Consider the following 12,499-nt stretch of genomic DNA (forward strand, 5'->3'; position numbering starts at 1 on the left):
ACAGTAGAAAGAACGGGGAGGAAGTTCAGATTTGAACATGGAGAGGTCGTGGAGCAGCAGACACTGTGCACCCCCTCTCCCTACCTCCACACACAGAGCAGTCTACAGTGAGTACACACCCGGTGAGACTCCAATGACCATGACCTTATAAATAACTCAACAGAATCCTCTGAAAAAAAAATTAGAACCAGCTAATACAGCTGTTGGCATTTCAGTGTCAATCCTTTCTAATTTTGGAGTTTTAAGTATATTCTAACTAAAAGCTGGTTGCCTGACTCATTACCCTTAGACTCAGCCAATTTTTTTTTTCATAGAAAGAAAGAACTCTTTACTCTTATTTGGGAACCAATAACCGAGGTTTTGTTCACCTTATCTTTATTAATTGATATTAAGACATATGAAAATAAAAAGTCAACATAAAAATTTAAAGTTTGTCCCAACTGCAAAGCAAGGTCATTTAAAGAAAACAAAACAATATTAAAATAAATTGTATACTCTCTTTCAATAATCACTGAGATATTTGTGCTATAAAAATATTTACATGTTAAGTAAAAGTATCAATTAGAAAAAGAGGAAAGAAGCTACTGCAAAGAAAATGTATGATCTCAAAACATAAATACTATATGAAGTTAAGTAGAATGTAAATAAAATCCACATTACATTATTGAGCAAGAAAAATGTAAAAGAAAAATCTAATTGACAAAGAATTACAAGTGTTATTTGACTGACTATAGCATTCAAGACAAGATTAAAATATAGAAATACACAAAGTATTCTGGGAGGAAGAATAATCAAAGATAAACAAAAAAGCCTTATGAGAGGACAAACCAGTATTAAGAGAGGGCCAATGTGGATCATTCAAGAAAGATCTATTGATGTAGTCATTGTTTAGGTCTTGTTTATGCATTTATTTCTCTGAAAGACTTGCACAGCACAAGTCTTCTGGGTTACAAAAATCCCTTCCCCTTTTCTGAAATGATTCCTGTGCTATAGATGTGAGGCAAGCTAATGTGAAACAGGAGGAGTCTCATGGAGTCCCAATCCTAGAGAAATAACCACAGGCAACTAATGACTGCTTGAAGTAGGGAGTATTAATCTCTCCTAGGGATGAGATCTCTAAAGGAGTTACCCAATACGACGTGCAAAGTGAACAGTTCTGCAATCCTGTGCACGAAACAACAAAAATGTGCTCAGCAGATTGTATTCAGAAAAGAATGAGAGAGGCAGAATTGAGGATATGCACCAGCAAAATGAAGGATTTACTAGAATTACTAAAGCATTACTTCTAGAAAAGGGTTAAGTTTGAGCTGAAAGAGAAATAAAAGGTAAGTCCTGCTGTGACAACTCTACAGCAGATGTAGAGACCAATGTTGTCCATAACTGATAATATTTTGCTTAGGAGCCACATATTCAACACGATCAAATGAGAAAGCCATTTCATCATAGCACTATAAAGTATCACATCAAAATTCTCACTTCAGAAACTTAAATAGAAGTTCAAGTTTCAAAGTTAATGATACATTAAATGTCTGGATAAATTGTGTGGTTGAGATGCAATGTTAAGTCTAAATGTTGCAATTGGAGTTGAAAAGCAAGGGCTTCTGGAAAAAATAAAGTTAACAAACACATATTAAAATTTAGTAATACATGAAATGATTAAAACTAAAAATGCAAAGACACCTGAGGAGGGGTGTCTCTGCAGGTGTCAGGCAGAGAAGTGAACCACAAAGAAATGAGAATGAAAACAGATCGACTTCGTCAGCCTGGATAAAGAGTCTGATATCAGGCTATTTTTTCCCACATATTTAAGCCCAGAATAATTAGAAGGAAAAAAAAAGTTTCCTGGTATAATGCAATCCCAGGTGCACAAGAAATTGTAATTATATCTAAACCCAACTCAGAGTACAGGTCATTTTTTTTTTTTTTTTTTTTTTTTTTTTTTTTTTACAAGAAGATGGGTTCTATAGATAGGTTACCTTTACTAGCTCAGGGGCCTTAAGGGTCTGTCCTGGTCTCAGTCATACAGAGAGCACAGAGGTCATTTGGGCTGTTAGCTTCCTCTGGTTTCTTGTTGTGGGACCTTTGGGGAGCCTCTGGCTATAAGGGTCATTTAGACCATCAAGTCTCTCCAAGTTTTGGTTGTGGGAGCTTGGTGAGACCCTGGCTCTAAGGATCATCTAGATTACTAGCCATGTCCAGGCCCAGCTGTAGGAGCCTGATACGGCCTAGAGCAACAGATAACTCAAATCATCACGCCACATGCAGGTTTGAATTGGTATGACCCCGTAGACTCATGTGTTTGGATGCTTGGCCCACAAGGAAGGGGCACTATTAGGAGGTGTGGTCTTGGTGGAGTAGTTGTGGCCTTGTTGGAAGAAGTGTGCCACTATTCATTTGGGTTACTGGGCTTTGAGAGCTCTAATGCTCCAGCTACGCCCAGTGTGACACAAGTCTTGTTCTGCTTCCTGTGGGTCAAGAGGTAGAACTCTCAGCTCCTTTTCAAGCACCATCTCTGCCTGCATGCTGCTATGCTCCTCACCGTTATGATAATGGACTAAAGTTCTGAAACTGTAAGCAAGCCCCAATTAAATGTTTTCTTTATAAGAGATGCCTTGCTCATGGTGTCTCTTCACAGCAATAAAACCCTAACTGAGACTGAAGTCAGGGCTTATCAGGGACAGGGGCATTCCTGTAATAGGCCCGAGCATGCTTTTGTTTGGAGGAATGTAGATTTGGGGACTTTGGATTAGGAGAGCAGTGGAATGATGTAAATGGGGCTTAACAGACCATACTAGTAGGGAAATGGAAGAGAATGGTGCTGAGGAACCTTTTAGTATGTTGACTAGAGGTTGTTCTTGTGATAGTTTGTTGAAGAATGTGTCCGAAGAGTCTGCCTGAGGCTAAAGTAAAGAGATTTAGAATAATTTTATTTGTGAAGGGAATCTCAGAGCAGCCTAGTATAGACTCTGTTCTGTGGCTCATCCTTATGAAGAGTGTATTGATGAAATGGAGCAAGCTGAGCAAGGAAAAATACAATATATATGGTTCAAAAACTAAAGGGGTACCAAAAAGTGGAATGTAGCTAAATCTTGTGTTCAAGGAGACAAACATATTAAAGATATAAAATGGAACTAAGGAAGTGGTGACTTTGGGGCATGATCCTACCCAGCTAAGCTTCCATCTTGTGAAAAGGAATTAAAAAAAAAAAAAAGTTTAGATCCAGGCGTGGTGGTACACACCATTAATCCCAGAATTTAGGAAAGGCATGCAAATCTCTGAATTCAAGGCCAGCCTGCTCTACAAAGTTCCAGAACAGCCAAGCTTAGACAGTGAAGGAAATTATCAAGAACAAAAAGCTGGTGAAGATGTAATTGAACAAGGAGGGCATGTCCCAGCCCCAGAAAATAGAACTTGGGGGGTGGAGAGATGGCTTAGTGGTAAGAGCACTGTTTGCTGTTCCAAAGGACTGAGGTTCAATTCCCAGCACCCACATGGCAGCTAACAAATGTCTGTAACTCCAGTTCAAGGGATCTGACACCTTCGCACTAATGCACATAAAATAAAATTAAATAAATTATATATAAGAGAACTTGGCAAGTTTGGATAAATAGTTTTGGTTTTAGAGTCCAGGACAGAAGACAGGGGTTATGGAATCTCTGTAAGTGTCTAAGGAAAGTAGCAAAGGCCAGGTATTTGGCAGGGGTGTTCCTGCATGGAATCCCAGAGAGGCCGCTCTGTGAAGCTGTGAAGATGAAACCTGGATTGCCTTGGAGACTCCAAGATGTTGGAGATGCCAGAACCATGGGATACCTGCCAAGGAGAGCTTCTAATAGGGAATGGAGCCAGCCCAAGAGGAAGTAATATGATTCAATCAACAAAGCTGGAAGAATTTGGAGACCTGAAGAGTACTTTGACATCAGACATGGAGACTGGGAGTTTGGAGTTTGCCAGGCTGGTTTTTAGTCTTGCTTTTGTCCAGTGTTTTCTCACTTTGCTCCTTTTTCTTCTTTTTGGAACAGAAATGTATATCCTGTGCCATTATATGTTGGAAGTATGTGATCTGTCTTTTTATTTTTTTTAGGGGATTATTATTGAAAGACTGCATGAATCTCAGAAGAGACTTTGAACTTTGGACATTTAAGCAGGTCTGAGACTATTATAGACAATGGAGACTTTTGTAGTTGTACTGAATGCACTTCTCCATTGTGTTATGACTCCTATAAGGGTCAGGGATTGGAAGGTGGCAAGTTGAATAAACTCATGTGTTTGAATGCTTGGCCCAGAGGAAGTGGCATTATTAGAAAGTATGACCTTGTTAGAGGAAGTGTACCACTGAGAAGGTGGGCTTTGAGGTCTATTCTCAACCTAAGCTCAGTGTGCCACACAGTCTCATTCTGCCCACAGATCAAGGGTATTTATGCTGAGGATAGGTGACGCCATCATAATGAGACAGATTTAGAAGGCAGAGGAGACATTTGCACAAAAGAAGGCTGATTGAATAAATTAGAGTATGTTGCACACAGAAGTGAATATAATAAGCATTATGGGAGTCTCATTCCTTGGCACGACACAAATGAAATAGAAACATTGAAGAAGAAAACAAACATGTAATTTATTTGGAATTGGAGATATCATTATAAGCTCATAATTATGAGTATAGCTATAAATTGAATTTGTATATGTGTGGATCTATATACAAATATATTGCATAGTTCTGTTCCTTGCCCATTAATGATGCCCAGCAGCGCAGCAAACCTAGAGTTTAGATATTAGCTTTACACAGCCATCTCAACTAAACGTGACTATGGTACTTTGAGACTAAAAGAAAATGATGTTCACAAGGATATTGTATACCTGTGAAAGAAATGCTGGAAGAATGAAGGGATGTTTCAAAACAATGAGCCAGCTCACATAGGTCATATCAGAGAAAGTGTAACAAGTGAATGCTGAGAAAACATGAACCAACATAAAAATTTAAAATGACTTAATTTAGTATATAACATGGTACTTAAATAGTTCTGAAGTATCCCTCACCAAACATCTAATTTAAAAATGAAGAGAAAAGTCGAGCATGGTGGCACATGCCTGTAATCCCAACACGCTTGGAGGCAAAAGCAGGCAGATTTCTATGAGTTCAAGGACAGCCTGGTCTACAAACTGAGTTCCTGAACAGGCAGTCTTAAAAATCCAGATGGGGGCGGGGGAAGAAAGAGAGAAAGAAGGAATTTAGGTGTGTGTAGCACATGTCTTTAACCTCCATTTTTTGGGAGACAGAGACAAATGGACTTTTGTACATTCATGACCAACCTGATCTACAAAGCAAGTTCTAGGAAACCCAGGGCTACATATAGAGGCTCTATCTTTAAAAAAATAAAATAAAATAAAACAAACTCATTTTAAAAACAGAAAAAAAAATTAAAAGGAAAAAAAATGAAACAAGAAAAAGAGAAAAGATCTGGCACTGGAGTGATTTCTCCATAGCTAAGAACAATGGCTCCTCTTGCAAAGATACAGGTTCAATTCCCAGCACCTACACCACAGCTCGCAACCATCTGTATCTCCAGGCCCAAAGGATTTGATGCGTCTTTCTCTCCTCCACAGCCATTTGCATGCTCATGATGCACAAACATACATTCAGGCAAACACTCAGGAACATAAGGCAAATATTTCAAAAAAGAAAAGAGAAACTCAGAAACACACACATATATGTAAAATTAAACTGAACTAAATAATCTTGGAAAACACCGTTTTAATCAAGGCACAAAAAGCTAAGTGTAGTGGCTTATGCCAAAAGTCACAGTACTTGAGAGGTAGAGACAGGAGGTCCAGGCGTTCACCAGCTTTGGTTACATAATGAGCTTGAAATCAGCATGGACTACCTGAGACACTCTACCAAAGCAAAACCAAATAAACAAAATAAAAGATAATCACAATCAGTGAGAGGATGCAAAAAAAGCCACAAGTACTACTGTCCTCCTTGTCAAACATGTGTCAGACAAACGCAAACTGGGAGGAGGCCTTCTGCACACAGTTACAATTTGAGCACTACCAATGTGAACAAACCAACAAGGTAGGAGACTGTCTTAACTGGAGCATTCAAAGACAAAAGCCAAGTGTGATCGATAATTGCAAATGACACCATTCTGCAGAAAAGGCATTTATAAAACTAATACTTGAATGGTGTGTCGGTACAAAACAGAAACAGGTTTAGTGCTAATTTTCTGGGTTTGATTATAATATTTATATGCAAGGGAATCTCTTGCTTACTATAATTACACAATCAAATGTTTGAAGATGATGTCATTTGGACAACTAGGTTTTAACTCGCTCATTAAAATATATTCTATAAATTCATCATATATATGTATATATTGTGACATATGCATATATATACAAATTCCATATTCTCCAAATGATTCAGAAAGAAGATTCTACGCTTTCATCTTACAAGAATATATGATGTTCACCTTATAAACTAGTGCAGAATCTAGACAAAGAGGAATAACATTTCAATTTGGTTTATGAAGCTATCATAACTCTGACATCCAAATGCCAAAAGTTAGTATATATGACATAGAGAACAGTGATTTCTGTGAATAATATCTGATAAAATATCACCATTGCAAATTATATAGTAAATCATGAACATTTAAAGCTAACAGTAGAAACAGATATACTTAAAATCAAACATTTAAAACCATGAGCACAGCTTTTCTTTAGCTACTACCAAGATGGCTGATTCTTCCAAGGAAGCTAAGGCCCATTGTGGTGAGGTTCTGGCAGCTAGCAGCATGCAGGCAGCAGCAACATGGCCTCCATCTTCCAGCTTTCTTGCATCTACTTCACTCTCATCTTGCATGACAATGAAGTGACAGTCACAGAGGATAAGATCAAACCCAGCCCCACAGCAGACACTAGAAGGAAAACTTCCATGCCAAAAAATAAAACAAAACAAAACAAAAAAACAAAAACAAAAAAACCCCACAGGATATAAAAAATTTCACAACAGCAAAACCAAAAATAGACAAGTACACAAAGGACACTACCACAAAGGACACCAAAATAGAAGGAACTAACAGCCACTGCTCATTAATCTCTCTCAACATCAATAGACTCAACTCTTCAATAAAAAGACACAGACTAACAGAATGGATGTGTAAACACAACCCATCATTCTGCTGCATACAAGAAACACCTCAGCACAAAGATAGACATTACCTCAGTGTATAGGGCTGGAAAAAGGTTTTCCAAGAAAATGGAACCAAGAAGCGAGCTGGAATAGCCATTCTAATACCTAATAAAATAGACTTTCAACCAAAACTACTCAAAAGAAATGAGGAAGGACACTTCATTCTCATCAAAAGAAAACTGCACCAAGAAGATATCTCAGTTCTGAACATCTCTGCCCCAAATACAAAGGCACCCACATTTGCAAAATATAAACATTACTAAAGCTTAAAAACAGACATCGATCCCCACATATTAATAGTGGGAGACCTCAAAACCCCACTCTTACCAAAGGACAGATTAACAAAGAGAAACAAAAGAGAGAAATAATAACAAATGCCATGAATCAAATGAACCTAATAGACTTCTACAGAACTTTTCACCCAAAGACAAAAAAAGAATATACCTTCTTCTCAGTACCTCATGTAACCGTCTCCAAAACTGACTATATAGTCAGTCACAAAGCAAGCACCAAAAGATACAAGAAAATGGAAATAATCCTTTGTATCCTCTCAGACCACCATGAACTGGACCTAACCAACAACAGAAATAGGAAAAAAAGCACTGAAACTGAATGGAAACTGAAACACATTAAAACACTTGAAAAATACTGAACAACTCCCTACTCGATGACAACTGGGTCAGGGAAAAAATAAAGAAAGAAAGTAAAGACTTCCTGGAATTCAATGAAAATGAAGGCACAACATATCCAAACTTATAGGACAATAGGACACATTGAAAGAAGCGCTAAGAGGAAGGTTGATAGCACTAAGTGCATGGTAAAGAAATTGGAGACATCTCATACAGGCAACTTAGTGACACACCTTAAGACCTAGAAATAAAAAGAGCAGACACACCCAAAATTAGTAGACATTTGGAAATAGACATCTAGAAATAATGCAACTCAGGGTTAAAATCAATAAATTAGAAAAAAAGAAAACAATTCAAAGAATTAATGAAACCAAGAGCTGGTTCTTTGAGAAAATCAATAAGATAGGTAAACCTTTAGCCAAACTAACTAAAAGGCAGAGAGAAACTATCCAAATCAGCAAAATCAGAAGAGGCAAACTTTGTACTTACCCATCCTAGGCTTAACCTTGAAAATGTAAAGCTCAATCTTGCAATCAACTGTATCAGGTATTAGCATAGCTTTAAATCTGAACTAATATCAAATCAAAACGTTCAATTGTAGATACAGTTCATAGAGGGACTGGGTAAAATTTGCTGATTTTACCACATTGCATTATTGAGCCTAAACAGCAAAAATTTAGAGGACACAAGTTGCACTTGGCACTAAACAGGGTACTGAACACAGCTGGCAGCCCTCAACAATGATGGAGGCAGATCATGACTCTTCTACCACCAAGACGGCTGCCAGTCATGTGACTGCCCTTAGTTAAGATGGCTATGAAAACATGGATCGACCTCTTTATCCTTGAGTCTTCATGGCTTCCAGCCAGGTGTTGTTACTGACAGTGGTGGGCAATTTAAAAACATGGTGCTACTGTGGAAACATTCACCCATTTCCAGAGTCAGCAACACAGTAGCTTGTTAATCAGAATCAATCTTTGTAACCTTGAAATTTTACCATCATATATACAGTATGTTGTGAGAATTTAACCTTGAATATTTATATATATTTATAATATATATATATATATATATATATCCATACCAATGTAAAATGAAACTTGTTACCTTCATAGTCTATAAGGAGATAGGATAATAAACAGAAAATTCATTTTGACTAATAGTTTCTGTAATTGTTTTCCTATACCATGTGGCTATCTCAAGACGGTGGGCTGCTCTCTCATGGGGCAGGCTGTAGACTAAGTGCTCTACAAGGTTACTTGATTTTTTGTTACAGACTTTACAGATTTACTCTATGACAAAGGCATACAGAGCACAGTAAACTCATACGTTTAAAATGTAGTGGTCATGCATCCATTTAAAACAGACAGACAGACAAAACTTCCCTTACTTTCTCCAGCTGTAATTTCCAGGGAAGTGCACCTTGCTATCTGTTGAATCCAGGCAGGAGCTGGAGCTTGTCAGCAGGTTGGTAGGTTGCAGCTGATGGGGAATCATGGCCTGCAGAGAGGTGCCACGCCTGGGTCTCCCCACGCTGAACCCCTCATCTCTGCGTGCTGTTCCCCAGAGGTCTCTGGACCCCATAGGTGCAGTTGGGGTGCCCTCGGCCTGGGGTCCAGAGGAAGCAGCCCATATCGAAGCGCCCACCCTGGCTCAACTACATGTGCTTGCCCGGAGGTACTGGCAGACCGCTGGTGGGGGCGCTTGGGGCTGCTGGTCAGAAATGAGGAGAGAGGACAGAGGTGCTGAGACCACTGCCTGCGTGCTGCCGGGATCCCCTCCACTTCCAAGCTGGGGTGAGAGAAAACGGATGGCTAAGGGGGTAGATGAAGTTTGACCATGATTGAAACAGCTGAGTCAAACCCCACAGTAACATAGCGATGAGGATGAAGACAGGAACGCACACAGACAGACATTCCGGGAAAATGAATGGAAAACCAGATAACAGCATCTCCTGGTCTTGCTCTTGAACGAGAGGTAAACAGACCTGGCTCAGAAACCAGATGAGAATCTTCAGATTCTACGAGAACCAGATGAGAATTATCCAGTTATTCCATAACTTGAAGAGGACCTCAAGACCCTCTCCAGGGATTAGGAACATCTTCCTCCACCCTGACCGTTGGACTGTCTGTATATCCATTAAGTCTTTTTCAGCCTGCAGACTGCACTCGAGCTACTTCCAGAACACAAAAAACACTAGACCAGACACAAAGACATCGGACCAGACATGGAACACTCAAAAAAGAAAACAACAAAAAAAAAGCTTACTGATTGGTTGGGGAGAAAAAGAGCCCCTTTAATACTCAACTAGTTTGAATAGTGGTTCTCAGAGATCTGGGGATGAACCCCCAAATGTTAGTGTTCGTGAATCACCAAAGAAAGACCCCAGGCTCAAGATAGTATGCAAAAACCAAGAGCCTTTATTCTACAGTGCATTCCAGCAAGCGGGGATCACCACCTTCACAAAATGGCAGTGATTTCGAGGATTGCTGGAAGGCCACGTTTAAAGTCAGAAAGGAGAATTTATACTGTGGCTATGCAACCTGTGTTGGGACTGCCTAGTGTCCATGGAGTCTATGTCCCTCCAATTGGAATTGGCTGGCTCCTTGGAATTAAGTCCTCTCAGACCTAGATGCCCTCTCCAGATGTAGTCTATAGGCAGTTAAGTTTCCGTATGGGATCCCTAGTAAGGGGAGCAAGAGTTATCTCTGCCATGGACGCCGTTGTCCACTCTTTGATCATTTTCCCCCTGGCCACAGAGGAAGAGGATCCAGTCAGTACTGATGAGACTTGACAGGTTAGGATCAGATGGTAGGGGAGGAGGGCTCCCTCTTTCTGTGGTCTAAGGAATGGGAATAGAAGGCAACAGTGAGGGAGGGTGGGTCCAGGAGGAGACAAGGGAGGGGGCTACATTTAGGATATAAAGTGACTAAATTATAATAAATAAATACATTTTAAAAAGAAAGAAAGAAAGAAGATCAATGCCCTCGTTAAAGCAGCTGGTATCAAGGCGGAACCTTTCTGGCTGGATTGTTTGCAAAGTCCCTGGCCATTGTCAACATTGGGAGCCTCATCTGCAACATAAGGGCTGGTGCACAATCCCCCCTTCCTTGCTCCAGCAGCTGGAGCTGCTCCAGTGGGCAGTCCTGTCCCCGCCTCTACTTCTGTCCCAGCTAAGGAGAAAAAAGTAGAAGTGAAGAAGGAAGAATCTGAGAAGTTTGACGAGGACATGGACTATGGCCTTTTTGACTAAACTCTTTTGTTAACATGTCCAATAAAATGCTGCATTATTAAAACAAACAAACAACAACAACAACAAAAAAAACATGGGCACAGAGCCAAGTTTTGGTGGCACGTGCCTTTATTCTGAGAACTCCAGAGACAGAGGCAGGCTGATCTCTATGTGTTCCAGGCCAGTCTAGGTCTCTCTGTAGACCTATAGAGAGAGTTCTAGCACAACCCTAATTACCCAAAGAAACCTTGTCTTGAAAAGCAAAAACGAAACAAACAAAAAACCCCAAAAAATGTGTTCAGCGGTTGGGAACAACGGGAATCAAACATTATACCAACAGGAGGGTATGAAGATTTCTGCCTCAAACGACGAGCATGTGCTTCTGTGGCTGACTCAGTCAGGTGGGTACTGAGGACGCCGAGCAGAAACCACCCACCTGACTGAGTCAGCCAGAGAAGCACAGATGATGATAACTGTATTTTAAGCCATCCCACTTCCAATGCACAAATCCCAACGCTAATTAAGAATCCTTGTGTGAATATTTACCTATGGGCATGCATACAAATGGAAGTGGAAAGAGAAGGAAACTGTGGAGAAATGATGACAGTTGGTTAGTCTAAAAGGAGTGCTCATGGGTATTATTTACAGCAGTTTTTTTTACATGTCTGTGGGGTTGGATTATTTTAAATTGAAAGTCTAAAGAGAAAAATATCCATAAATACAAAAGAAATTTCTTACATATAACAGGAATATGTAGTCACTGTTTTTCATTCATTCATTCATTCATTCATTCATTCATTCATTCATTCATTCCTTATTTTATTTTTTTGAAGCCACAGTTTTTCTGTGTAGCCCTGGCTGTCCTGGAACTTACTGTGTAAATCAGGCTGGCTTTGAACTCAGGGCAGCCTGCCTCTGCCACCCAAGTTCTGGGATTGAAAGATGTGCTGTACCTGATTGAATTCACTGTTTTTATGCTAGCCAGTGGAAAGACTTAAGGCTTTTGTTAGAGTGATGCTTATATGGTGAGATAAGTAGTAGCCTTGTGGTTGAAGCCTAGATAATTAGAGGCCTTCTTTTGTTAGTGGTAAGAAGAGAGAGGAAGGACTGCAAATAAAAGAAATGTTGAATTATTACCAAGACTAAAAATAGCCTTGTGTTAGGCTGCTTCTGGAGATCTAGAAATTGTTATTTTTCTCCTAGAAAAAGCTTTCAGAATAAAAGAATAAAAATTGTTATCTTCTCCCAGAAAAGAAAACTTCAGAATAAAAGGTCATCTTACAATTTTATAATTAAAAAAAATATAAGTGCCTAACCTTCAAGAAATCAAGATGGGTATGGCTTCCTGTAAAGACGGCCATATTTGTAAAACATATCAAGTACAAATTTTGATTGTTTTCTCTACTTTTCTCAGTCCCAACTTTATTGTTATCCTGATTCCAAACCATA

The 12,499-nt window shown here is 39.4% G+C and overlaps 1 pseudogene; it reads left to right on the forward strand.

Moving 5' to 3' along the window:
* The first annotated feature begins 6,808 nt into the window (after nucleotides 1-6,808).
* Nucleotides 6,809-11,071, forward strand: LOC129680783 (60S acidic ribosomal protein P1-like; annotated as a pseudogene).
* Nucleotides 11,072-12,499: the final 1,428 nt, after the last annotated feature.

The sequence above is a fragment of the Psammomys obesus genome, unplaced genomic scaffold (genome assembly GCF_907164565.1).
Source record: "Psammomys obesus unplaced genomic scaffold, mPsaObe1.curated_primary_1811, whole genome shotgun sequence".
Classification (NCBI taxonomy): Eukaryota; Metazoa; Chordata; class Mammalia; order Rodentia; family Muridae; genus Psammomys; species Psammomys obesus.